The following is a 25,694-nucleotide window of genomic DNA, read 5'->3' as shown; positions in this document are numbered from 1 at the left end:
ATAACTGATTCACTTTGTTATAACGCAGAAACTAACACACCATTGTAAAGCAATTATACTCCAATAAAGATGTTAAAAAAAAAAAGATGCTCCAAAAAATTATAGGAAAAAAAAAAAGAAAGATGGTTGAACAAGCCGTTACATTCTTTCTCAACATATTTTTAAATGAAATAGGTATTTGAATATGTATTTTTAAATGAAATGAGTATATAAATATACCAGTTACGTAGGCCAATGGAGATCCATTATCATCAAATAAACTAAACCAAGGACTCTGCAATGGGGAAGGATGAGAAAAAATTTTTTTTGAAAGTGCTTTGTGCTCATTTGCAGCCAAAATCAATAGTTTTCATGCAGAAACCCAGGGGAGTTTTTGTTTAATTCAGTCCTTGAATTGTTTCAAGCTAACAGGCTCACTTCTATTTACTGCATTATTTTCTATTAAAGGACAAGCCTGGAAAGTCAAAGAATTTAGAGCTACTGTTTTACTTGAATAATCAACACTTCCTAGGCTGCCTTTATCGTTCCCTTATAAAAGGATGGAAATCAAAATGACTGCTTTGATCAGTTGAGCTGAAACTTTCCAGGAACAGAGATTTGCATAAATATATATATACAGTAACTATAAAAATGTAATCAGCCATGAGAGGAAGCCAGTTATGATCCTATAATGGAAACAACTGGAATAAGTGGCCTTCTCACATTGAAAGATGTTGAGAAGGAGGCTCAGTTACAGCTCAGCTTCTCCATGACAGCAGATCTCATGTGTAGACATTTTGACTTTGTAATGCAGCCAAAATATTTGACTTAAAGTTACCTTCTAAATTCTGAAGCAATCTTGAGCAAATCTCAAGAAAAACCACCTCTCATCACTCACTGATCTAGGAAACAACCAAATAACTTATTCTTTTAAAAATTAAAATTTGAACAAGTTTTCATTTATTCCAGAATCCATCACCTTGGTACTTAAGGCTTTGAAAAATCCCATCCCTGATCACTTACTTTGAGGGGGTTACCTAGGCATTTATACCGAAGTCTTTCTTTTAATTTTTTTAAGGGAATTATAAATTGCAATCAAACCATGGGTTTAAGTGACCTTTCAGAAGTAATATTCAAAAGCCCCAAGAGGACATATCAGGACTTCAAATCCTGTGTTTAAAGCATATGATGGTTTTTATATTAGTTAGCTGTCAAAGCACTGGAACAAAAACTCAGATCTGATCATTTCTAGACCAAGCCTTTCTCTACTAACCACAGTGACCTTCCTCTGCCCCCAGACATCTCTACCATTGACCTTGAAATTTCTTCCATGTTGTAATGCAAAGAAGTATCTGGGATAACAAATTTATTAAGCTATGGCCCATTGTTATACCTACTCACCCTCAAGAGAGCAAATTATCCTTGAAGCATTGAAGGATTTTTCCCTCCAAAGAATGGGTTTCTGACCCTCGACACCACTGAGAGTAGCTGCCATCCGGAAGATGAACAAGTGGCCAAGTAGCTCCACTGTCTGCAGAAAGTGGTGCAATCACATCTTTTTGTGTTTTGAGAATTTAAAAGAGATACCACCAGACCCTCGCATAGGAGACTAGAAGAAGGAAAAGCACCTGAGTTCTGGTAAATTCTGACCTGTGCTCTGAAGCCAAGGTGTAACTGTGGTCTTGAAGGTTCTATGTATGTGGACAGAGAAGAACTTCTGTAAATGGTCACTAGAGCTGTGACATAGCTATGATAGAAGACCCAGCTTGACACCACTGTAACCTGATTATCTTATTACTAGAGCTAAACTATCATTTTTTTTTACTATTATTATTACAACTACTACTACTACTACTAATACTACTACTACTTGTTCTAAACTGCCTTTTGGCAACCCAAAGTCACTATCACTTTCTTCTAAGATCTCAGGAAAGGAGCCAGGAACAACAGTTTTTAGTATTTCTTCTCTGAATGGTTCCAGGTTAAATAATAAGAGACTCTTACTTGGGATTTGAAAAGTGGAAAAGGAAAAGCCATTGTTCTCCAGAGGCAGCTGCAAGCAGATTTGAGCTTCTTTAGAGGAGCTTCCAGGGAAGCTTTTAAAAACTACCCTCTTTAATGTTTCAGGCTGATAATCTTGCTGGAAGCTTCCTTGCCCTTTGTTCCTACAGACTTTCTAAACATTGTTTAAGACTTTACTTTCCTTATTAAAATGTTTTTCATTTGAAATACAGAGAGTGGCATATGTTTTCCTGACTGACACTTACCATCTCAAAATTCTGAGATGAACTACTATAACATCGTGAGATGCTGGTATTACCATTTTTCTTTACAAAACAATTATGCAGTTAAACAGCATTATTCATGGTAGTTTCCTACCAAGTCACCACAAACACTGAATCTGTGAATACTAAACCACTGCTCCTAAGGGAAACACAGGGTTAGGTTCCTGTGAGCCTCTGGACACATTTTCATCAATCAGTCAATACATTGCCTTGTTTTGTGTGTGTTTCTCTTTAGAGACACTTCATTTAATATATATTGTTGCTTAATTAACATTTAACTCAGGGCCAACAGCACTATAACTCATGTCTGAATGAAATGTAACTAACACACATATTTCCTTCAGAAAACACATCATAGCCTTCTTGCACTTAGGAACACAAAACAGCATTGAGCATTATGCTTGGGGGCTATTTTGAAAAGAAAAGTCACCAACAAAACAGCAAAAATTGGAACAAAATGTGGCACTTAATAGAACATGAGAAGACACTTGTTTACAGCATAAGAGCTGAAACCTTGTTTGATCTCAGCAGGGAATATGTGCTTAGGGTGACAAGTTTTTCATTGCTCTGTGCCTGTCCACGAATAACAATAAAAGTACCATGAATATTGATTTGGGGGTTACAAATAAAATTTTAGCAAGTAGGCAAATTTGCAAATATGGAATTATATTTGAGAAATTAAATGCCTCCACTTATTGACAGTCAGTGACAGAATTAGGACCAGAATCTCTGCCTTCTGCTTCCAAACCTGCTGTCTTCCCTTCTTATGCACATCTGTATTCTCTCTTCTCTTTTTATTGCATCCCTCCTGTAGGACCAGGAAGCAGGGCTTACTGTGTTTATAGCTTAAGAAATAAATTCATAACTCAAAACTACTCTGAAAACAAAAACAAAAATGAAAGTCACTCAAGACACACTTGCTGGGAAAGCATGTGGAAAGCTGTCAGCAATGTCACAAGTTTCTACAGACTTTTTTGTTGTTCAATCAATTAAAAATATAAGGAAATTGCAAAGAAGTAGGAATGAGTTAATACTAATAACCCATTGATTGGCCCATATTTTTATAATTATCTAGTTTATTCTGACCTATTAATAAAAGATATACATGTAGAACCAGGTTTCATAGCAAACAAAGAGAGGACAGACCAGGAGTTTTCAAGCCCATCCAGAGAAGATCTTGGTGGACTGTGGTTCTCCTTCATGCCACATGTAAAGAATCCACATATTGTGCACTTCAGTGACTTCTTATCCTCCCCTTTCCTATAACCAAAATAAAACCTCCGTATTGCTTCATCAACTAGTGACATGGTGGTTAACAACACATCCATTGTTCTATCTCTATATTCTTTAGAATTTCAGGGAGCTATTTTCAATGCTTTGGGGTCAGTTGTGCACATAAAGTATTTAAAACAGATTGCATTCCAGGTCTCTAACGCCTGAATGCTGAAAGAGATCCTGTCTGTTGAACTAAAAGCATTTAAAACCTGTGAAATGCAATGGGTTGAATCTGTCCAGAACCAAAAGAAAACCTATATTTATAGCAGCTGATTTATTTGGTTGATATACATTATGTGCAGTGGTTTATAATTTTTAAGGCATATGAACTGGGACACATTAGATATTACAGAAAGAGTGAGTTGATGATTTATAAGACTTCATATCAGGCCTATTGACCTTCTCAATAACAAAGGTTGGTGGTCATAAGAGCACTGAAAAATGCAGCCCTCGGGAGTCAATTTAATGTAGAATAAACTCTTTAACAGCCAGCAAGATGACCATATCAGCGTTCCATCTGCAGATTATGCTGCTGTTGTAAAAAGCACTTTTTAATAAAAAATGCATAGACTTTATTTTTGAAAACATATGTTTCCCCTACCAAACCAGCAGTTTCTCCCACATAAGCACCCTTGCATTGCAAGAATACCGGGTGTTAACAAAAACAAAAAAATGAGGCGGGGGAGTGCCCTATTTTCCCAATACAAAGAATGCTGGCAGCAATTTGCTTAGTGTCCTTCTAAAAGTTAATTATGGGTCACAAAACAGAGATATACCTGTGTGCCCTTTGTTCTGATTAGACACAGTCATCTCACTCTCAATGCAAACAATATAAGTCCATGTACAACCCAAAACAATCAATAAATGGACTCAGCAATTGATGGTACTTCATGTTAACACCCTCACTCTAAAGTTGATATTTTGAGGACTTGATGTCTCACTTAATTACCAGAGTCATATGTCAAGGGGATTCCATACTAAACCTGTCTCAAACATAGTAAATCAAGATTGAAAAAAACTCTAAAAATCTTCTTTATTAGCACAGATTTACTGGGAAATCATTCACCTTTCTACCACTGGAATTAAGAAATAAAAATGTATTATAACTTGCATGGTCTTTGACTCTGTTTAGGGGAGAGGGGTGTTTCCATAGCATTCTGTAAGCAATTAGCCAAAATCACTCAGGGAAAAAAGGAAAAAAGGAAGCATGATTGATCCCTGTAGAAAAAGTCAAACTTTTAAATATTAAAAAATATTTTTGTTTATGAAAACAAAACAGTAGTTGAGTGAGACTGAATCTGTAAACAACAGTAGAGCATTGGGATGCAAAGTGAAAAACTGAAACAATACATAGCATAATCTAGTATTTGCCGAGCAATGAGTTTGGTTGAGTCTTCTTACTGTGTCAGTTTTTTGGATGATCAAGACAAAGCTTACCATCCCACAACTTTCCTTCAAAGATTTCCTTTTATTTGTAAATCTATGTGTCCACCCGTCTATCTTAGAACTTATGCCATTGCCAATTTGTGTCTCCGTCTCCCTATTATGTTGTGAGGTCTTTGACATTGTGACCATTTCTTAGTGATCTTTGAATTCTCCAAACCTAGCATAGTATATCTAGCACATAGAAATCATTCAATAAATATATTTTAGATTGAATAAACTGTGTATATGTAAGTCCTTTCAACACTAATGGTCTTTTCTGTAGTCAGACTCACTGGTACTCATCAGAAGTTCCCTGGGATACAAGTATCCTTTTGAAGGTATCCAGTAAGCCAAAATTTAATCAACATTCATTCATCCAACATATCGATATATTTATGGAGCAGCTGCTGTTTCAAGTCACTCAAATAGGTTATGTCGAGGATAAAAAGAACGTTAAGATGCTGTCCTTGCCTTCAGTAAGACTTTATTCAGAATGAGGATATAAAGTTTAAAATCTAATAAGGTAAAGAACACAGAAGACTTAGGAGTCGCACGGGAATGGATGAATAATTACCAGATGAATGGAACAGGCAAGAAACACCGAGGGGCACAAACAAAGGAGACGTTTCAAGCTGCAGACCGGATGATCAGGAAAAGACATATAACAAGTAGGATTTGAGGTAGGTCATAAAGGGAAAACGTGCTCTACTTAGTACAGAAAGCCCGGGAAAGCAGCTGAGTTGTTTGAAGGGATTTTATATCCTTTCTCCAACTTCCCTTTCCCCCTCTATGCCATTTCCGGTCAGGACTAAGATGGAGTAGCAGCAGAACAAAGCATTTTAAAGCAATGATTAGTATGTTCGGGAGTAAAACACGTAGGCTGTGCTGCTTGTGGGGCTTCTCCTTCTCCAGGGAGCACTGGTGAACTGTCTCCAGGGGCGCTGCCTCCGCGGCCACCTCCTCCGGTGGGAAGGCTCTGTGCCTGGCGGAACACGCCTTCCTTCAGCGCTGCTCTTTAGCTCCCTGGGGGTCTTCTAAGTCTCCTTTTCTAATATGAATTCTGGTTACAAGGAAGCTTCCAGAAAGGCAAATATCATAAAATGTGACTTTTTAAAAGATGAAATGCATTCTAAAAATGTTTAGTTTTAGTTTGGAAAAATGCAATCTGGCAGATACATTTACAGTACTTCTTATACTACAACAATGCATAGGAATTTTTTTGTCCTCAATTCAACTGATGAATCTCTTTCTCCCCTCTCCACACACAGACAGGGAGAGGGACACGTACATTTCATGGAGCAGTCAGTCATCCAAGGGTCTTCAAGACACTATTATGAATTCTTGATGAATTTTTTCTAATAGAAAAAAGAAAGGAAAGGCAATTAATTATTTTGGGTTGGTAATCTCCAAAATATTTAAATCTCCGTGCAGGTACACATGCACTAATTGATATTTAAGTAAACCTTCAGAAGTTCTTAACTTGGATATCCTCCAAGATGGCCTGCCTGCTGGAGAAGTTAGGTCAGTTTTCAAATGTCGTTGCTAGGCATTCCTTCTGAAATAGTCTGACTCTGGGTTTGAAGCCAAGTTTCCTTAAAATAGTGCTTCTCAGTCTTTTCTCTTGAAGCAGCCCTAATAACAGAGGGTGAACCCATTCTTAAAAAAGCCTGAGGGCATCTATTGCTTTGAAGTCTCCTGCTTCACACCAAAGTGTCATGCTTATCTTAATATAAAATCAGTTTCAAAAAAAAAGAAGTGGGGGGGAATAATGCTCTTAAAAATGTGCGTTTTAGCATCCCATCTGGCACACTGAGATACCCCGGTGTTTTGTGGTCACCCCACAGAGGCAAGATCAAGCCCCCAACCAAAATTGGTCAGGATGCTGACACTGATGATGCCACAAACTCACTGATAGGGTGACAAGGTTAATGACTCATGTAATGAGGCTCTCTGTGGAGAGGAGGGTAACTTCTGGTCCAAAATATCTTGAACAAAGGGCAGCGTGAGCGGTTTGGGAGTTTTATTGTGGTTGGGGAATTAGGCCAAGGTGAGAGTTTCCACCTAAGTCCAGAGTTTGAGTGGTTTGAACTTCTGACCCAAGGGAGGGAAAGTGGGGGGGGGGTGGTTCTTACCAGCTTTGCAAGATTTGGGACAAGAGGGGAAGAGGTAGTAGAAAGACTTGAAAGATATCAGCAGTCAAATATCAAAACGTGAGTCAGGGTCTCATTAAAATTCACCCCTGATGTTTGACCAATGATGGAAATGTGTCATGTCTCCTTTAATTGAATTGAGACTGGTTGAAGTAACCAGTGATGGCACTCTTTGAGGTCTGCCGTATGAGGTCAGTAAGAGTCCAGCATTGTGCACTTTGAGAAGTGAGTGCCATTGGGTATTAGTTTCCTATGGCTGCTGTAACAAATTACCACAAACTTAGTGGCTTAAAACAACAAAAATCCATTTTCTTACAGTTCTGGAGGTCAGAGGTCCAAAATCAGCCTCTGGGTTAAAACCAAGGTGTCAGCAGGGATCGTTCATTCCTAGAGGTTCTAAAGAGAATATGTTTCCGTGGTTTTTTCCAGCTTCTAGAGGCTGGACACGTTCCTTGCTTTGTGGCCCCTTCCTCCACCTTCAGAGCCAGCAGTGTAGCAGCTCTCTCTCTGATTTTCTGATTTCTATTTCCACTTTCATAGCTCTTTCCCTGACTCTGGTCCTCCTGCCTCCCTCTTATAAGGACCCTTTTGATTACTTTGAGCTCATAATCAGGAATAATCTGCACATCTCAAGAGTTTTAAATTAATTGCATCTGCAAAATCCCTTCTATTAGGTAACATATGCACAGATTCTGGGGATTAGAATGTGGACATCTTTAGAGGGTTATTATTCCCTACGTCAGAGTTTGTAACCTTCAGTAGTGTCTAGAACTTCAAAGGGGATAAGAAATATTAGTGAGGCTGTGTTCTATGGTTTTAGTATATGCATAGACATGTGTAGCCTTAATTTATATTTTGGATATCTGTGAGGCAAGAAACTTCCAGAGTTTTCTACCTCAAAGAGGAGGACCTTGGATATGGAATTGTTGTTGATATTGGTAGGACTAGACAGCCAGACCATTGGCAATGGGCCAAAAGTCTAAAATTGTACACGTGGAGCTGATTGTTGGCCAGGGCAGCCTCTAGTGCTAAGATAATTGCCTGAAGTTCAGCCTGCTATGCTGACTTCCAGATCTCATGCTTGATCAGAGACATCCCAGTCAGGGGATGGATAGCAGTAGTGTCCAGCAGACTATAACAAGTGATGGTGACACTACCATCCATAAAGTGCACAGACTCCCTTTCTGGATTACTCAGGTGATCTCCAGAGGCTTCCCAAGGGGGCAGTGGATCCAAAAGAGAGGTGACTTCCTTTTGTGTAGTTACACCCAGCAAGGAACTGAGGACAGGGGAAACCACTTCCTCCTGTAAGTGGGATATGCTAGAAGGCCAGGAGTTGGATCTATCTTGTGAGTACCATTTTATGTCAATAAGGGAATCTTTGTGGCCATGGCAATCCTGAAGGGTGCTGCCTCCATGACCTAAGATGTAATGGGCAGCTGGGGGCAGGGAGTCACAGGCTCAGGACTTATGAGAGCCTCTGTCTTCAAAGGGCCCAGTGTATGGCCAAGAGTTGCCATCCTAATGGTGTGTGGTGTGGACTGAGAAGGGCAGTTTCTTGCACTAGAAGTTCATGGGCAACTTATGGCCATCATGGGTTGTCCAGGGACTCCAGAAGGCTTGAGAGAAGCCTGCTAAAATCTCAACAGTGAAGGGATCTCTGGGGATCACTAATAGTTGTATTGCAATTTAGATGGATTTTAGAGCATTCCTTGTACAAGACTCCACTCAAAATAGGCCAATTTGTGGAACAGTATGAATGGGCTTAACTAAAACTTAGAAATAAGAAACATGTTGCATCTAAAATCTAAAAAAGCCTGTTTCAATATTGGGAATGCTAGGAGGGACATTAGTTGCTTCCTCACAGTGTAGGGACAGAGCACATCAGTGAGTGCCCAAATAATTAGCAGAAATTTTACTGAGGTGTCCGGACCTTGTAATTTGTATAAGGCAATGGGCCATCCCTTCTTGTGAGAGCTCCTTTGTAATTGTAGGTCCTGAATGGATGTGTTCAGTGAATCTCCTTGGAGAATGTTATCAGTAGGATGTCAGACCTGTGTTCCTGGGAAAGTTGGATGTGGCTGAACTCTTGTCTGCAAAGATTGTGTGCACATAAAACCTATGTTGTAGAGGTGCAAAAGCCAAATGATACCCCTTTTACCTTTTTTAGTTTTGGTTTCTTTCTTTTTTGTCTGTTTTAATTTTTGTTTCCTGTCCTTGGGTCAAGGTGTTTTGTTCTGGTTTGTTTTGGTTTGGTTTTGATGGTTATGAGATACACTTTGGGAAGCTCTACCCTGATCACATTGACAAATTTCTTCCTCCGGGGATCTCCAAATCAGTATCATCAGGGTAAGAGACCTCCCCCGTTGCTCACTGAGTTTAGGGACCCTGGGCTTAACTCTTTGCTGTGTTGATAAGCTGAAGCACTCAATCAAACCCAGAGTCTTTGTCTATCCATTTTGCAGGTGTTCCATAGGGCAATGGTGTCTTTGCATCCTTTAAAGGGCATGGAGTAAAGCATTAGGGCTGCCATTCTTAAGGGTCCGGCCTATGGGTGCATTCCATAAAATCCAGAGGATCACAATCTTCTTGATGACAGAAACCTGGGTAGCAGCAGAAGAATGATTTTGTAGAGTCCTAATGAGCCATGGGCTTTTTGGAGTATGGACCTCAGCACTCCACACAGTGACTTCTCTTCCTCATGTGAGTGATCACCTGATGAGCCATATACTGTCCAGAATAGAGTCTTTCCCTTGAGACAGAACAAAGGCCAATGCCTACTTGAGACAGATCCAACGATCACAGGGTAAGAGTCATTCCCCTTAGTCCAGTATCAATTACTGTTTATGCTGAAATTGAGACACACAGTTTAGTCCAAGACTCATAGATAGATCCAGGACAAAACACATGGCCCATGGCCACTTAATAACCAAGACATGGCAATAAAAAGTGTCCATTGACAGGTGAATAGATAAAGAAAATGTGGTATATATGCACAATGGCATGTTATTCAGCCTAAAAAAAGAAGGAAATCCTGCCATTTATGACAACATGAATGGACCTTGAAGACATTTTGCTATGTGAAATAAATCAGACAGAGAAAGACAAATACTGTATGGTCTCACTTACATGTGGGATCTAAAAAACCCAAACTCACAGAAACAGAGAATAGATTGGTGGGGAGCAGGGGCTGCGGGAAATGGGTGAAAGTTGTTAAAAGGTACACACTTCCAGTTATGAGAAAAGTAAGCTCTGGGGATGTAATGTACAGCCTGGTGGCTACAGTTAATGATACTGTACTGTATATTTGAAAGTTCCTACAAGAGTAGATCTGAAAAGTTCTCATCACCAGGAAAAATAAATGTAACTATGTGAGCTGATGAATGTTAACTAATTATTGTGGTAATCATTTTGCAATACATACATATATCAAATGAAAAAAAAAAAGAAAAAGAAAGAAAGAAAGAAAGAAAGAAAAGGAAATAAGAGAAAGACCCAGTCTTTTCCTCCTGTCCCTAAGCACCAGTTACCAAAACTTCCAACAACATGGGTCAGTGAAATCTATAACAGAAGTTCGGTAGGACTTGGCAAATGTAGTATAAAGTGGGACAGTTCAAAGCATACACTAGCCAGCAGGCAGGAGCTCAGAGTGCACACTCACTGTTAGCCAGTTAGCAAACCAAAAGCCAGAGAAGAGATAGTCACCACCTAGACCATCCTGCTCATAACACCAATCATTTTGTGGTTGCCCTCAGACAGCAGGATCAATGCCCCACACACAATTGGTTCAGATGTTGAGATTATTCATGCAACACATGCACTGTAAAGGTTTGAAAGGTTTATTATTCACATAATGTGGCTTTCTAGGGAGCTGGGGCAGACACCCAAGCTGGTCCGAAATGGCTTGAGTGAAAGGAGTGAGTGGCTTTGGTTTTTATTGTGGTTAGAGTGTAGGGCCATGATGAAAGTTCCTGGCACCAAGTGCAGGAGTCCACAGCTTCCATATTGGCTTGCCCAGATGTGGGTATAAAAGCTGTCAGCAATCAACCATCAAACATGGAGTCAGACTCTTTACTCCACCTCAAGAACCATGGTTTTAAGTTAACTGATTTTAACATTTTTCTTGGTTTATTTAGTAATGAACTAAACTTTCTTCTCTCTTTACGCTGAAACAGGAATGTCTAAGAAATCTATTCTTTGATTCCCTGAATCTCCAGATATTTTCCTAGTGCCAGGAGCAGAGATGCAACTCTACATGTGCAAAACATAAATAGTTAGAAAAAAATCTAAGTCTTCAGCAAAATGCAACTCGATGATTTAAAATGCCAGAAATTGATTTATCCTATTCTTATGCTAGAATCAAGAGTAATTAGGAATTACTATTTCACTTTTTTCCCAGTCAAAAATGAATGCATTCTTTTCATTTTGAAAGGAAAGCTGAAAATGTATGATTTTTGTGACATAGAATCTGGATCCAGAAGACTACAAAAGCTTCCAGAGAAATAAAGCATTTTGGTGTCATTAAAGCAATTATCCTTCTCAAGGAAAAAAAGAAATAACTTTCCAAATTAGATACGTCAATAAAGACTGAAAATTAGTCTGCAAAGAACACAGGTCATGGTTTTATGTGGTCACTGACTCAGATCGTTTCCAGCTTAATTTTTTTTCCAGCCAACTTAAAAGTCTTCTTCAAAATCAATGGAATCAATGATCTATTCAATTCAATTTTGTTATTAAGGCAGGTAAAAACAATGGATTGACTCTATTTTTGATCCAGTTTTGTTTGGGGAGATATTTCAGTCAGAGAGACATGGCAATACATTTTCTTTGAAAGGAAATCTGGGTGGGAAAAAAAATGGCAGCGTTAGCTAATAAATGTTGCTTTTCAAACCCACTAACGCTCTCAGATAATTTATCACTATTTGAAAGCTTTGGGCTACTTTACCAAAGAAAATACATCATCCCTTGAGGTTGTGTAAAATTTTTCTCAAAGTCACATTTACAAAACCAAATACCACCTGAAACGCGCAAACTCAAAGTTGTCCAGCTGCTTGATACCTAATGACTGATAACAGCAAGGCAGCCTGAAGGATCTTCTGCCTTCTCATTTCAAAAGGTGAGATTTCACGTATCATGTATCTCCAGATGCTGGCTTCCCATGCCCCTCTCAGAAAGGAGTCTAACTGGTGATAATATTTTAATGGTCGTCACAGAAGTCTCCCCAGAGGTGGTATCTGGAGTATTCACTCCTATCTATCTGATGAGAGAAAGATGGAAAAAAAGAAACCCTAAGAAACAAGAGTTTGGAAGACACTACGCTATTTCGAGGACTTTTATATGGATGCCTGTGTGGTTTGCTGAGATAGAGCTCCCCTGATCATCCACAGCCCTGTCGAGTCCCAGCCAGGCCTCATGGCATGAGGCAGCCAAGAGATAGTCAGTCCATGGTAGGGCAAAGGAATATAAACAAATCCCTCCTGCTTTGTTTTCAAATCAATGGCAAGATTTTTAAATGAGACAGTACAGCATTTGGCAGGCACAGTTTGTATCAACAGCAGCATCAGAGGAAACTTCAACCCCTGAAAATGAAACACGCTATACTATTGATCATTCACTGAAAGTTCATTGACATTCTGTGGTTTACTTTTACTCTTCTTACCCCAGGTATAATTCATCAGAAAACACACATCGTCTTCCAAATTTTTATGAAGAGGCGACTGTTCCAGCTGAAAGTTTAAAAGTCCCCCAACACACCCCCCAAAAAAAAGAGAGAGAGAGAAAGATGTGAAAATAACCTGAAGTGAGGTTTCAAGCAGATAAGCTTCCTCTTTCCTCTGCAAGTCCAAGTTGAGAAATCTCTTTCTCGTTTAGTAATAAATAATTACTGAGCACCTACCGTGTAAAAGATGTAAGACGAGGCTCCATGGTCATACACACAAAAACTGATAACTGTATCATGATAAATAATAGATAAGTGATAAAGTGTATCATGGACGACAGAAGACTTGCTCAAGGGGGAAAAGTGAAGAATTGTACCATATGATTTGTTATTCCATTCGATGTAAATAATCACTCATGGATGCATGGCTACTTGTTTATTTATTCATTTGACTCTATGGATTAAAACCTCATACTGTCATTATTTTGTTGCTTAACTGTTTCAGGTTAGGCCATTAGAAGCTCCTTCAGGTTGGCTCCTGTATTCTTTCAATAAGCACCACCACTTCCAGTTTTTTTTGAGCATTTCCTTACTTTCTGGCACCACAAGACATTCCAGGCTAAGTTTTTATTTTCCCTGCAGCAGCCCCAGAAACAGCCACTTCTGCAAGGAGAGCGTGGCTCCTTTTTTTTTGAAGAATGGTGTTTAGAAATCAAGATCACTGTTTAGACGTCAGTGATTCTTGATCCTCTCACTGGACAGAAGTGTATGTATAGAAGTGTATGTATGGACTCTATCCCACCTCACACACATATCTATATTTATGTATTTATCTACCTGTATGTGTAATAAAAACCAGGAGCTCATAGTGACACCTCTGATTCCAATCCAGCCCCGCAGGGTTCATTTTAACCTTCCCTTTTCTTTATTCATAACTTCTTTCTCTAACAAAGAGAACCCAGCTTTCATTATCTACTATCTATTCACTTATTTATGCAATTCTAGTAAGTGCTTAAAAGAGTTTCAGAATTCCCAGTCCAGATCCTGGTGACAGAGAACTGACCTAATTTTACTGACGGGATAGCTGTGAGCACGTGTACAGTTCTTTTGCGTTGGCCTCAGAGTAACTAATCCAAGACGCTGTTTTCCAGTTACTTAAGTTAGGTCTTTTCTTTCCTGCCCCGTCAGTGTGGGTATGTTATTTGTTTGTAACACAGTAGCTTTGTTTGTTAGTGTTTGTATTATTCCATTTTATGTTCTTCCCACTGCCTGCTTGCTTTTCATTGTTTACTCTTGAAGTGTGTGAAATAGTACTATGATTCTAAGAGTCAGAGCTGTACAAAAATTACACTCACAAAGTGTCATCCCTCCTTGTCCAGCTACCCTTTTCCCATGTCCCCTTCTTTCCAGTCCATCCCCTCCCACCCTTTAGGAAACCAGTCCCTTAAGTTTCTGGTTTATCTTTCCTGATTTTCCTTTGGCAAATATAAGCAAATATCTATGTAAGTACCAATATCCGCTTCCTTCTTACAGGAAAGGAACAACTATAGATACTCTTCTGTGCTTTCCTTTTTTCACTTAACAGTGTGCTATTGCTGCAACTTCTTGCTTAGGCTTCACTCCTGGCTCTATCTTTGGTGAAACTTATTCTTCGTATGGAGTTTATAGGGTTTTCTCTGACTTCTAGTTTCACTGAAAATGTCATTTATGGGCTTTGTTTTTGTATTCTCCTTGTTGCTCTAAGGGGTTTCCAAGAGGGAAAGCAGATTTGGAACTAAGCTGTTGCCTTATTCCCACTGAAACCAGAAACCCACAAAGTATTTGCATTTTAAAATGTTTCCCCTAGAAGAAGACTGAAGACAATGACTTTATAAAGCAGTTTGAAGCATTGAGTTCCTTCCTGGAGATGTTTGAACTCAGTGAGGAGGGAGGGGCCTTTATAAAAACAGTATCAATTCATTACTCAGGCAGAGTCACTTAGCAAGTAGTTTTCAGTGCCTACTATGTGACAGCATTGTTCTAGGTACTGGGCACACATCAGTGATCAAAGCAAAGATCCCCATCCTCATGGAACGTACTTTCTAGAATTCTTTCTATATGCAAGATACTATACTAAGGACTTAAAGGAAAATAGATATATAAAAGATAGAAATAAATAGGTCCCTGCCTTAAGAAGTTTCCATTCTCACTAACAGACAATATATATACACTTTCTGAGGGGAACTAATGTACAGGTTCATGAAAAATACAAAGTGACATCCTAAGTTCCAAATGATTGACATGAATTTCTTTCTTCTTTCACTTAAATATTTATGGAGCATCTACTATGTGGCAGTCACTATTCTAGGCACCAAGGATACATCACTGAACAAAAGAGGAAAAAAATCCTGTTTTCATAGAGCTTACAGTTTTGTGGTGTTAGAAACCCCATTGATCGATCAAAAAATATAAAGTCAAAACACATCAAATATCAGGTAATATAAGTGCTCTGAAGAAAAATAAATAAATAAAATTTATTTTTTTTAAAAAGAGGGAAAAAAAGAAAAAGAAAGCAAGAAAGGGGAATGGGGTGGTTGGGATACAAATGGAGTTGCAAAGTCTCAGGAAGTTCATTTCAAGGAGTAAAGACCTAAATGATGTGAGGACTGAGCCATCTGGAGGAAAGCATGCCCAGGCCAAGGGAGCAGCTGGGGGTATTTGGAAGGGAGGAAGTCACTTGCATTGGTTTCCAGGGAAACCTTGTGGGGGAGATGCTGTGTGTCTAGGCTTTGAAAGATGACTAGCCTCTGGGATGTGGAGAGAATAGGAAGGTCATTCTAGGCGAGGTAATAGAACTAGTAATGGAGCACAGGCAGGTCCAAATGAGTTAACCCATCTGATTGTAGAGGCGAATTTGGGTAAGGCCAGAAGAGCAGGTTGGAAACAGTTACGAAGGTGCTGAGTGTAGACCAAGGAGTAGTTCCTTTTCCTGTAGGCACTGGGGAAACCATTAAAAAAGCCTAAAAGCAGAATACACAGTACTGTACAGTTTGACCTCCACTTTATTATCAGGGAAAAAAAGCACATGTATGTACCCTCAGAGATAAAAGTCTACAAGGACTATGCCAAATGATAACACCAGTTACTCCTGGAAGATGGAATGGTGAGTGATTTTTATTTTTCTTCAAATTCCTCTACATTTTCCAAATTTTCTGAAAATAATAATGATTACTTTTACAATCAGAAAAAAATAATAAGCCTTGCCATCCTCACAAAAGAAAGATTTAACCTGGGCATAGCCCCAAGAAGTGTTTTAGAAAAATTAACAACAGTGGATACAGATGGACAAGAGAAGGAAGGAGGAGGCTACTCTGTAGGAGCATCATTTGAGCTCCAGAACCCCAGCTCCTTTCTCCCATAAGGCTGGCCCTGGTGCTGCTATTGGAAGTCAGCAATAAGGCAGCTGTGCAGATGGTGACACTGCTCCCCATTTCACCCAGCTGTAGGCAGCAGGCCCATTTTCCCCCTCCTCCAGTGTGGAAGGAGAATCTGCTAAGTTGGAAAAAGAAAAAATCCAAATCCAAAATCCACTAAGATATAGCTCCTATGTTTATTCCTTTTACATATTTGTGTTTCACAGCTCACATTCCAATCTAAAAGTGATAGGAGAATGAAAATTCCTTGAGAAGTGAGATGGAGTTTCCAATGTATGAAATTCTTCCTCTGGGGTGTGCACAGAAGCAGTCATCCTCCTTTATGTAACTTTGGGAAATGAAATCGCATGGGAGAGGATGTCTCTCATGGAATCTGTCAGGATTGGAGGGCATTATATGGGCAGGTCTTTGTCCTCAGAGCAGCAGTGCCAGAAGCTCACCTTCTGCTGTGGACTGAATCATGTCCCCCAGAGTCATATGGTAGAGCCCTAACTCCAAGTGTGATGGTATTGGGAGACAGGCCTTTGAGGTTAAATGAGTAATTAAGGTTAGATGAGGTCATGAGAGTGGAGTCCTCATGATGGAATTAGTGCCCTTATAAGAGGAGGTAACAAAGAGCTTGCTCTCTCTCTCCACCACTTAAGGATGGAATCCCCTTTTCTATGCCAGGCAGCTGGATGTTGATGGGGAAAAACACACAAAGTAGGTGACTAGTCAGTGCTGCCCCAAAAGCCCATCCCATTTCTTTAGTAGACTCACATTGCCCTCCACTCAATATTTCACACCTCTTTCACTCTCTTCAACTCTATCACACCTAAATCCACTCACAGCATATGACCTTGCCATATACTCTAAGGAAGTATAAGCCATCAGATCTAATATCCTACATCTGCCCACCCCAAACCTACCAACTTAGTTACCCATGTACGCATCCTCTTTACTCCTGGTACAATGGGGAATAATCTCTCCCTGTCAAACGACAACTGCATCCACCCTCTTTCTCTTCAAAGATTTGGCTCCTTCAGTTACCCCCAGTTATTCCCTTTCTCTAATTTGTATAAGTATGGATCATATTCTTGTGTATCTCTCACTTTTTAAAAGTATATATATATATATTTATATATATCACACGTGTATGTATACACATATTCCCACATCCATTTCCAGCTACTGAACCATTCCTCTTCTCCATTTCATTGCCAAATTTCTGGAAAAACCTGTCTACAAAGGCTGTTTCAACTTCATCTCCACATACTTCATACTCCACCACATACCATCATCTATCCCAGTCCTCCACTGAGACTGCCAAGGTCATCAAAGACCTCCATGTTGCTGAGACCAAAGAAAATGTCTCACTAGGCTGAAACACTAGGTGGCTCAATCAGTTTCCATCTATGCATATACCATTTACGTCTCTAGTCTACAGCATTTTCTGAGCTCTAGAATTGCCTTTTGTATTGCCTAGTTGATACCTTTGATACTGAAACTGGCCTCTGTACACTGACACTGAATTAAATCTCGGAGATAGAGTTTTGGGTGAAGTGGAAAAGAAGAGCTTTATTGCTTTGCCAGGCAAAGGGGACCACAGTGGGCTAACGCCCTCAAAACTGTGTGTCTCAACCTGGAAGGGGTATTGAGGAATTTTATAATAATGGTTCAAAGTGGAGGGCATGATCAGCTCATGGACATTCTTCTGATTGGTTGGTGGTGAGGTAACTGGGAGTGAACGTCATCAACCTTCTGGTTCCAACCAGACTGAGGTCTACGTGCTTGTGGGCAGCACACAGTTAACTTCTCTTACCTGGTGGGGGTTTCAGTATCTGCAAAACAGCTCAAAGATATTGTTGTGTGTATCCCTTGTGGGGGAACCAGGACCCTGCCCCAAGGCTGCACTATTGTTTCTTAACTGTTCCTCCTTTGTCTCTGCATCCCCTCCCTTCCCTGATTAGCAACTGTTTGAACCTGCTTGTTGGAACTCAGGGAAGGTCATGGAGGCTGAATGAAGCCTATTTCCTGTAATCAAGAAATGGGGGACACAGAAAGGCTTTTGTGCCCGGGACCCCCATAGGGCCCTGCTTGGTTTCATTTTCCCTTGGATGTCTCACAGTCTTCTAAAACAGCCCCACAAAGTGACCTTTCTTCACCTCAGTCTTCCTCTTCTCAGTAAATGTTATCATTGTTCATTCAATTCACAAGCCAGAAACCTAGGAGATATTATTTTTTGGTTGCTTCATCCTTTTCGTCGATATCCTCCCAGCGTATAGTTCCAAGAGTATGAAGAGGCTGTGCTCTCGGCTCACCTCCACAGTAACCCCCACAGTGCAGCCTCTGTCATCCCTGTCCTGTGTGACAATCTCCTCCTATCTTGTTTCCTTCATTTCTTCTCTCACCCATCCCATTGTCCACTTGCCTGCCAGGGTGATCTTAGGAAATAAAAGACCCTCTTCTTCCATGGGTCCCTATTCATACTGCATAATTCTGTCCCTCCCTTTCTCTCTCACCACGTCTCAACCCACTCTCACCATATCCACCAAGCTCCAGCCAGTTTCTCTAGCTCCAGTTTCTAGAACAGACTATACTACTTCTCACCTCAGGATCTTTATCCATCTTGTTTCGTCTCCACACAATGTGCTTCTCTCCCTCTTTAAATGGCCAAATTCTTTCTCATGCTTTATGTCTTAGCTTTTGAAAGAGTGGAAAATCAATCTTCAATATTATGGGTGTTGGGTTTTAGTTGATAAGAATGTAGAATGAATATCAAGCAGGATGAAGGGGAGAAGGAAGAAGAAGAAAACAATAGAAGAAAATAAACTAAAATTGATGAACACATCACATATCAGGTGCTATCACTTGAGCAGATAACACAGATGCATACAGTAGCAAAATGAGACTTAGAATGGGGCCAGGGAAGGGAAGAAATGAGCAGAATTGAGGATGCCCTCATTCAGGGAGGTTCCACCTCACTTTATAATAATAAACACAAGGGTGGTTGTTGGGGAAGACAGGAAACCAGTAAATGAGCCAAAGAATGACTGATGTCACTGACCAGCCTCAGAATTTCACTTAGAACTTCAGTGTCCACTCATCATAGCTTTCTTCCAAGCGTCAGGAGAGAAGCACTGGCCAGGCTGAGCAGGCATGTGTACATGCCATGTTCAGACACCAGCCCAGGCATATGATCAGTGGAGCACCATCCACCTGTCTGCGGTGGAAGATGGGTGCATGGCGGGGCAGACAAAGGGCAGGGAGAATGGGTAGGCCCAAGGGCAAACACTTAAACTCCATCCCAGAGTAACTGCTCAGTGAGTATATGTACAACACCCTAAGTCCTTAGCATAATGAAGGTCCTTACTAACTCAGAGAAAAACATTTTTTTAAAATGATGTAACTGAAGTCTCAAAATTAAAGTTGTGTGGTTCTAAGAAGCTACACCTTAAACCCACTTTTCCAAAGATTAGCAAATTAGAGAAAAATCTTTGCTTTGAATATTTTACAATACTTTGTTTTTCATTTTTCATGCTAACAGTATTTTATAGAGATACAATTTACGTAAGAGTCATATGCACAGGGCTCCAGTACCCAGGTCCATGACTGCTAACATATGTAGTCACCCTCTGTCACCACTGCCCAGCCCAAGAAGACAATGCAATACAAGTACTACCATTGGTTCCAAGGTGAGAAACACAATTCCTTGTGCTAGGCAATACGCATTATCAGTGACCACCCCCCAACCTTCAGTCTAAAAGAGCCAAGATAATTTTGGTATGGTTGAGTTAATGCCTGGCATAGAAAAGCCATTTTCACTGAAGTTACCTGTACAATGTCAAAAACCCAATAGATATCATTCTTTTCTAAAAGAAGTGCCAACCATAGTAGCTTTGTATTTAGAGGAAAATGAGAAAAATATTCTTATGGTTTGGAGAGTAATCTGTGACCCTGCTTCTCTGAGTGGGGTTTTTCCAGGTTATTCTGTTTCTTAAAGCCACTAATAACCCCAGATCTACCGGTTTTCTTTACCCTGTGCCCCTAGAGGGATATATGTACAGTCCTGCCAGGTGTAAAAGCAGAGGGACAAGAGCCTTTTTAAAAATCTGTTATTACACTGCTTCCGCCTTTGTGGGTCTCACCCTAGTGGGAGGGTCTGTGGTTTCCATGGCAATGATACCTGGCATCAATGCTGTGCAGCCTTCCAGGGACTGGGGTTGGAATCTGTGAGGCTAAAATATGTCTGTCAGAGGTAATGAAGAGCTCTCTGTGTAAATATTTCTATCTGTCTGCTCCACTCAGCCACCTGCACAGGTCCAGAAGGTAAAGCGAATGATGCAGGGGGAGGGATCGGGGGATGGGAGTGTCAGCCTGAGACTAACATAACACGTATCACACAGAGCGTCTCTATTGCATGTATCATGATAGGATCAACACTCCCACCCAAAAGGATGGCTTATTTATCCAGATAATAAATTAAAAGCTGACGCTGGGTGACTGCTGGAAATCTTTGCAAAAGATTTGCAACAATTCTCAGATTCAGCTCTAAAAGTTGAATTCCCTGTGTTCCTACTCTCTGCCATCTTTCATGAATTGCTTTCCCTAAATTTACTGTCTGTTAACACTATCATCATTTTCCTATGCATCTAATGCTTCAAGTTGGGCTTTCAACCCATTTTTTAAATTGAAGTATAGGTGACATAAAATAATAGTTTCAGGTATATAACATTAATGATTCGACATTTACATACACCACAAAATGATCTCCATGGTAAGTGTAGTAACCATCTGCCACCATTCAAAGTTATTAAAATATTGTTGAGTAATTTCCTCTGCTGTACATTACAGCATGACATTTATTTTCTGACTAGAAATTTGTACTTCTTAATCCACTTCACCTATTTCCATTCCCCCTCCCCCTTCCTCTCTGGCAACCACCAGTTTGTTCTCTGTATCTATGAGTTTGTTTATGTTTTGTTTTGCTTGTTTGTTTTGTTTTTTAGATTCCACATATAAGTGAAATTATATGGTGTCAATATTTGTTTTTGTCTGATTTATTTTGCTTAACATAATACCCTCTAGATCATACATGTTGCTGCAAATGGCAGTAAGACTGGCTATTATCAAAAAGACAACAAATAACAAGGGTAGGTTGGGGGAAGTGTGGAGAAAAGGGAACCCTCTTGCACTGTTGGTGGGAATGTAAATTGGTGCAGTCACTATGGAGGACAGTAGGGAGGTTCCTCAAAAAATTAAAATAGAACTACCATATAATCCAGCAATTCCACTGCTGAGTATCTATCCAAAGAAAACAAAAAACATTAACTCAAAGAGATATAGGCACCCCGATGTTCATCACAGCATTATTTACAGTAGGCAAGATATGGACACAACCTAGGTGTTCATGAACAGATGAATGGATAAAGAAGATGTGGTACATATGTATAATGGAATATTAATCCATTTTTCTAATTGAGTCAACAAATAATCCTAACAGCTTCTACTTCCCATTTTTATATTAGCCATTTATATCCATTCATTTAGTCGTGCATCCATTCACTTAAAAAATACTGAGGATGCAACAAAGAACAAAATAGAAAAAAAAAGTTCAGTGTCTACAGACAGACTAGTGCACAGAACAAGGTGAGAGCTGTAACTCTCTATTGTGACAGCTCAAGTCAGATTTCTGCCCACTAGACTAAGAATTTTTCCAGTTGTAAAGATCAAGTAATCCTCTAGTAGGCTGCTCATTTCTTTCATACCTCTGGACTTATGACGAATTAGCCACCAGGAAATATCCTTTTCAGGTCCACGTATTCTGATAATATTCCTGTTGTAATTTACTGTTTCTACTGTGTTGGTGCCTTATTTCTGGAAGTAAGTGCTGGTGTTTGATCTCTGCCACTGTAGGAGCCCTTCATCCCCATCATAATGACAACATCTCCCACCACCAACCTAGCCTACAGAGGCAGCTTCCATTGAGCTTTTCAAGAATGCTGGTAATTGATTCACTAGTTTATTTTTTAGTGCCTTCATGAAGTGAGTACCTCGGGGGATTACCAAAGCACATCCACCAGAGAAGAGGCTCTTAATATCCAGCAGTTCAAGGAGGTGTGTTTTGTGGCAGGTAGCCACTTTCCCCAGCCACCTCAGGGTTCTTAATGGCAGGGATGGAGGAGCTTACGGTCATGGAGTTCCACTCTCCAAAGCTGAACTGGCAATCACTATGGCTGAATGTTTAACCTACCAATAGCATATACCAAAACTATCATTTGCACAGAAACCAAGTAGAGAGAGCTACCTAGTAGAGGATTACTTGTATTGGAATGCTTCATCATAGGAGGGAGCCACTTGTGCTGATTGGAACATACACGTATTAGAGTATGGACTTCTCTTCCCTGTCTCTAACATTTCTGCCCATACCATTATCCTTTGACTCACATAATGCCTTATTCACCAACATGGTATCCCACACAATATTGCTTTTAACCAAGGAACTTATTTCATGGCAAAAGAAGCATAGTGGTAAGTCCATGCCCATAGAATCTACTAGTCTTACCAGGTACCACATCATTCAGAAGTAGTTGCTCTGATCAAATGGTGAAATGCCAATTAAAGGCCAGTTGAGAGAGAAAACCCTAAAAAATCTAGGTTCTATCCTATTGGATGAAATACATGCTTTCAACCAGTGACCAATACATGGGGCAATTTATCCCACAGGCATAATCAAGAGGTAGAATTTGGGAATATATCCTCATACAAATACATCTCATAATCTACTGAGATAGTTTCTGTTTTCTGTCTCTACAGTGTTGGCTTTGCTGGTTTAGGGCTCTTAGTTCACAAGGAAACATGATTCCACTTAAGCTTCTCTGACCATTTGGGTTTCTCATGCTACTGAACCAAAAGGCTCAAAAGAGTCTCATATACTGCTGGGAAATTTGGGTTCTGCTCCTCATGGGGGCAGAAAGGACTATGTTTGCAAACTATAGTCTTCTATGGGTATCTCTTAGTACTTACATGTTTAAAATTTGTGTAAATCTACATCAACCCACTGAAATAACAACTTCTGGGAATTCAGACCCTTTTAGGAATAAACGTTCGAGTCATGCTACCAGTAAAGAGGCTTTACCAAATGAGTTGCTACCTTAAGATAAAGGGAACATCAAATAGGTAGTGAAAAGGAAATTATAAATATCAATCATGGCCTCATAAACAGTTACAAAAGTGTCACTGTTATAAATATTTTCTACCATGTTTGTAGTGTAGACATTGCTAATCTTAAGTCATGTTTTTCCTCACACCTCCTTTCTCCTATTATTTTACTTAAGCACTACTGTTGGTGTAACAAATCTATAACTTTTTCTTTACATTACAGAATATTCAGATATATGTGCATATGATTTCTGTAGGAAATCTTTCCTTTTGGGGAGAGAGTACAGTCTTGGTTTGTATGAAAGATAATTGCATCTTTAGTCAGAAGCATAAAACTCTGTCTTGGTTGGGAGAGTATGGATGCTGAGGAGATAGATGGTATTGGTTATTTACCTGTTTTCTCAATGTCCCCAAGTGCTTCTGTGCTCTGGGCCTAGATCTGCATACTCCATTCTTCACACTAGTTTGCCAGTTGGCATTCTAATAGGTTTTGCTGATGGGAGGCACCAAAGGAATGGAAGGTGGCAAGAGGAGAGAAGGGACATTCCTCCTGTTTTCAGCCCCTTTAGCAAAGCTCCAGCAAACACAGACGATTGAGCCCAGGCTCCAGCCTTCTTCAGTATTCCCAGCATCAGCCTTTCCACACCTCTTCATAGGTACCAGCAATAGTGAAGCTGGGGATTCTTTGGCATTCCAGTACTAACCACGTCACAGTCCCTCACCTGCTGGGCCTGGCCCCCCTCCACAGTCTGCACCCGTCAGATCATGCTGACTCTCAGAAGTCCAAGCACCCGTTAGGTCATACACCAACTTCAGAGGTCCAGCACTCACCTAACTATACCCTTCCTCAGAATTCTGAACACCAACAGTGAGGGGGTGTTTTATTTTTTGTTAATATAAATTCTAATATTGCTTTAAAAGTGATAATATAGTTCTATATGTTTTCATTACCAAAACAGAGTTCTGTCTATAATAGGAGTATCATGTATTCTAACAGTAATCAATCTTTCTAAAGAAGATTCCTTCTTCTCTGTTTGCAATAAAACTGGCATTCATTCAAACATTCCTGACAGAGGGTAATAAGTGGGAAAATGATGTACCCTCTGTTTTAAATGTCTAGTTTCTTAGGTTTTGTGGGGTTGTTTCTTTGTTTGTTTGATTTCTAACTGGACCTTGCTTGATATAGAGAAGATGTCAGGTTTGGAGGGGAAACTAATTACCACCACCATTCATTGTTACTGTATTCATTCATCCTTTCCACATTTGATACTTATTGGATACCTATTAGGCTTTGGGACTATAAAGATCAGCCAGGCATTGTTCCTTCTAGCCATCAAAGAACTTAGAGTTAGTGAAGGAAACAGGCAATTAAAGCAGCAAGAGAGTGTAATAGATGGTAGAAGAGTGTTTATCTCAGTCAGGGGTTAGGGGAGAGTGAGCATAAGCTTCCAGAAGCCATGATATCTGAACAGAAATACAAAGTGTGAATAGGAACTAACAAGGTAGAAAGTGGAGGTTGGGGAGAAAATGTTCCATGAAGAAGGAACAAGTGCCAAGAAAAAATGTTTAAGAAAATGTGACAAGTTTAATATAGCAGTAAGAATGGAGCTTAGCTTGCAGAGTGGGGTGGGCCAGAGCTGGGAAGGTATAGAGGAAAAGCCAGGCAAGAGAACAGAGGCTGGGGGGCTTCCCTTGTGGCACAGTAGTTAGGAATCTGCCTGCCAGTTCAGGGGACACGGGTTTGAGCCCTGGTCCGGGAAGATCCCACATGCCATGGAGCAACTAAGCCCGCGAGCCACAACTACTGAGCCCTCGGGCCACAACTACTGAAGCCCGCATGCCTAGAGCCCATGCTCTGCAACAAGAGAAGCCACCGCAATAGGAAGCCTGCACATAGCAACGAAGAGCAGCCCCCATTTGCTGCAACTAGAGAAAGCCCATGCACAGCAGCAAAGACCCAACGCAGCCAAAAATAAATAAATAAATTATTTTTTTTAAAAAAGAGAGAGAACAGAGGGTGGGTGGGTAGCAGGAGGGGAGCCTGATGGCTCTTGTAACCTCTTTTCTTCCCTCTCTTGTTCCATAGAGTGTTCAGAGCTCGACACAAAGAGGTCATCTTACCCGTGGAAAAGGAATAATGCAATGAACTGAAGACCCACCCCTCCAAATTCATATGTTGAAATCCTGACCCCCAAGGTGATGGTATTAGGAGGTGGGGGTCTTTGGGGGGTGATTAGGTCATGAGGGTGGAGCCCTCATGAATGAGATTAGTGCCCTTATTAAACAGACCCCAGAGAGTTCTTTCCATCATGTGACTTTGTTATAGCAGCCTGAACTAAGATGAGTGGAGTGCGATTGTAACTGAGCA

Source organism: Physeter macrocephalus, chromosome 6 (assembly GCF_002837175.3).
Source record: "Physeter macrocephalus isolate SW-GA chromosome 6, ASM283717v5, whole genome shotgun sequence".
Lineage (NCBI taxonomy): Eukaryota > Metazoa > Chordata > Mammalia > Artiodactyla > Physeteridae > Physeter > Physeter macrocephalus.
This window is presented reverse-complemented; position numbering follows the sequence as displayed.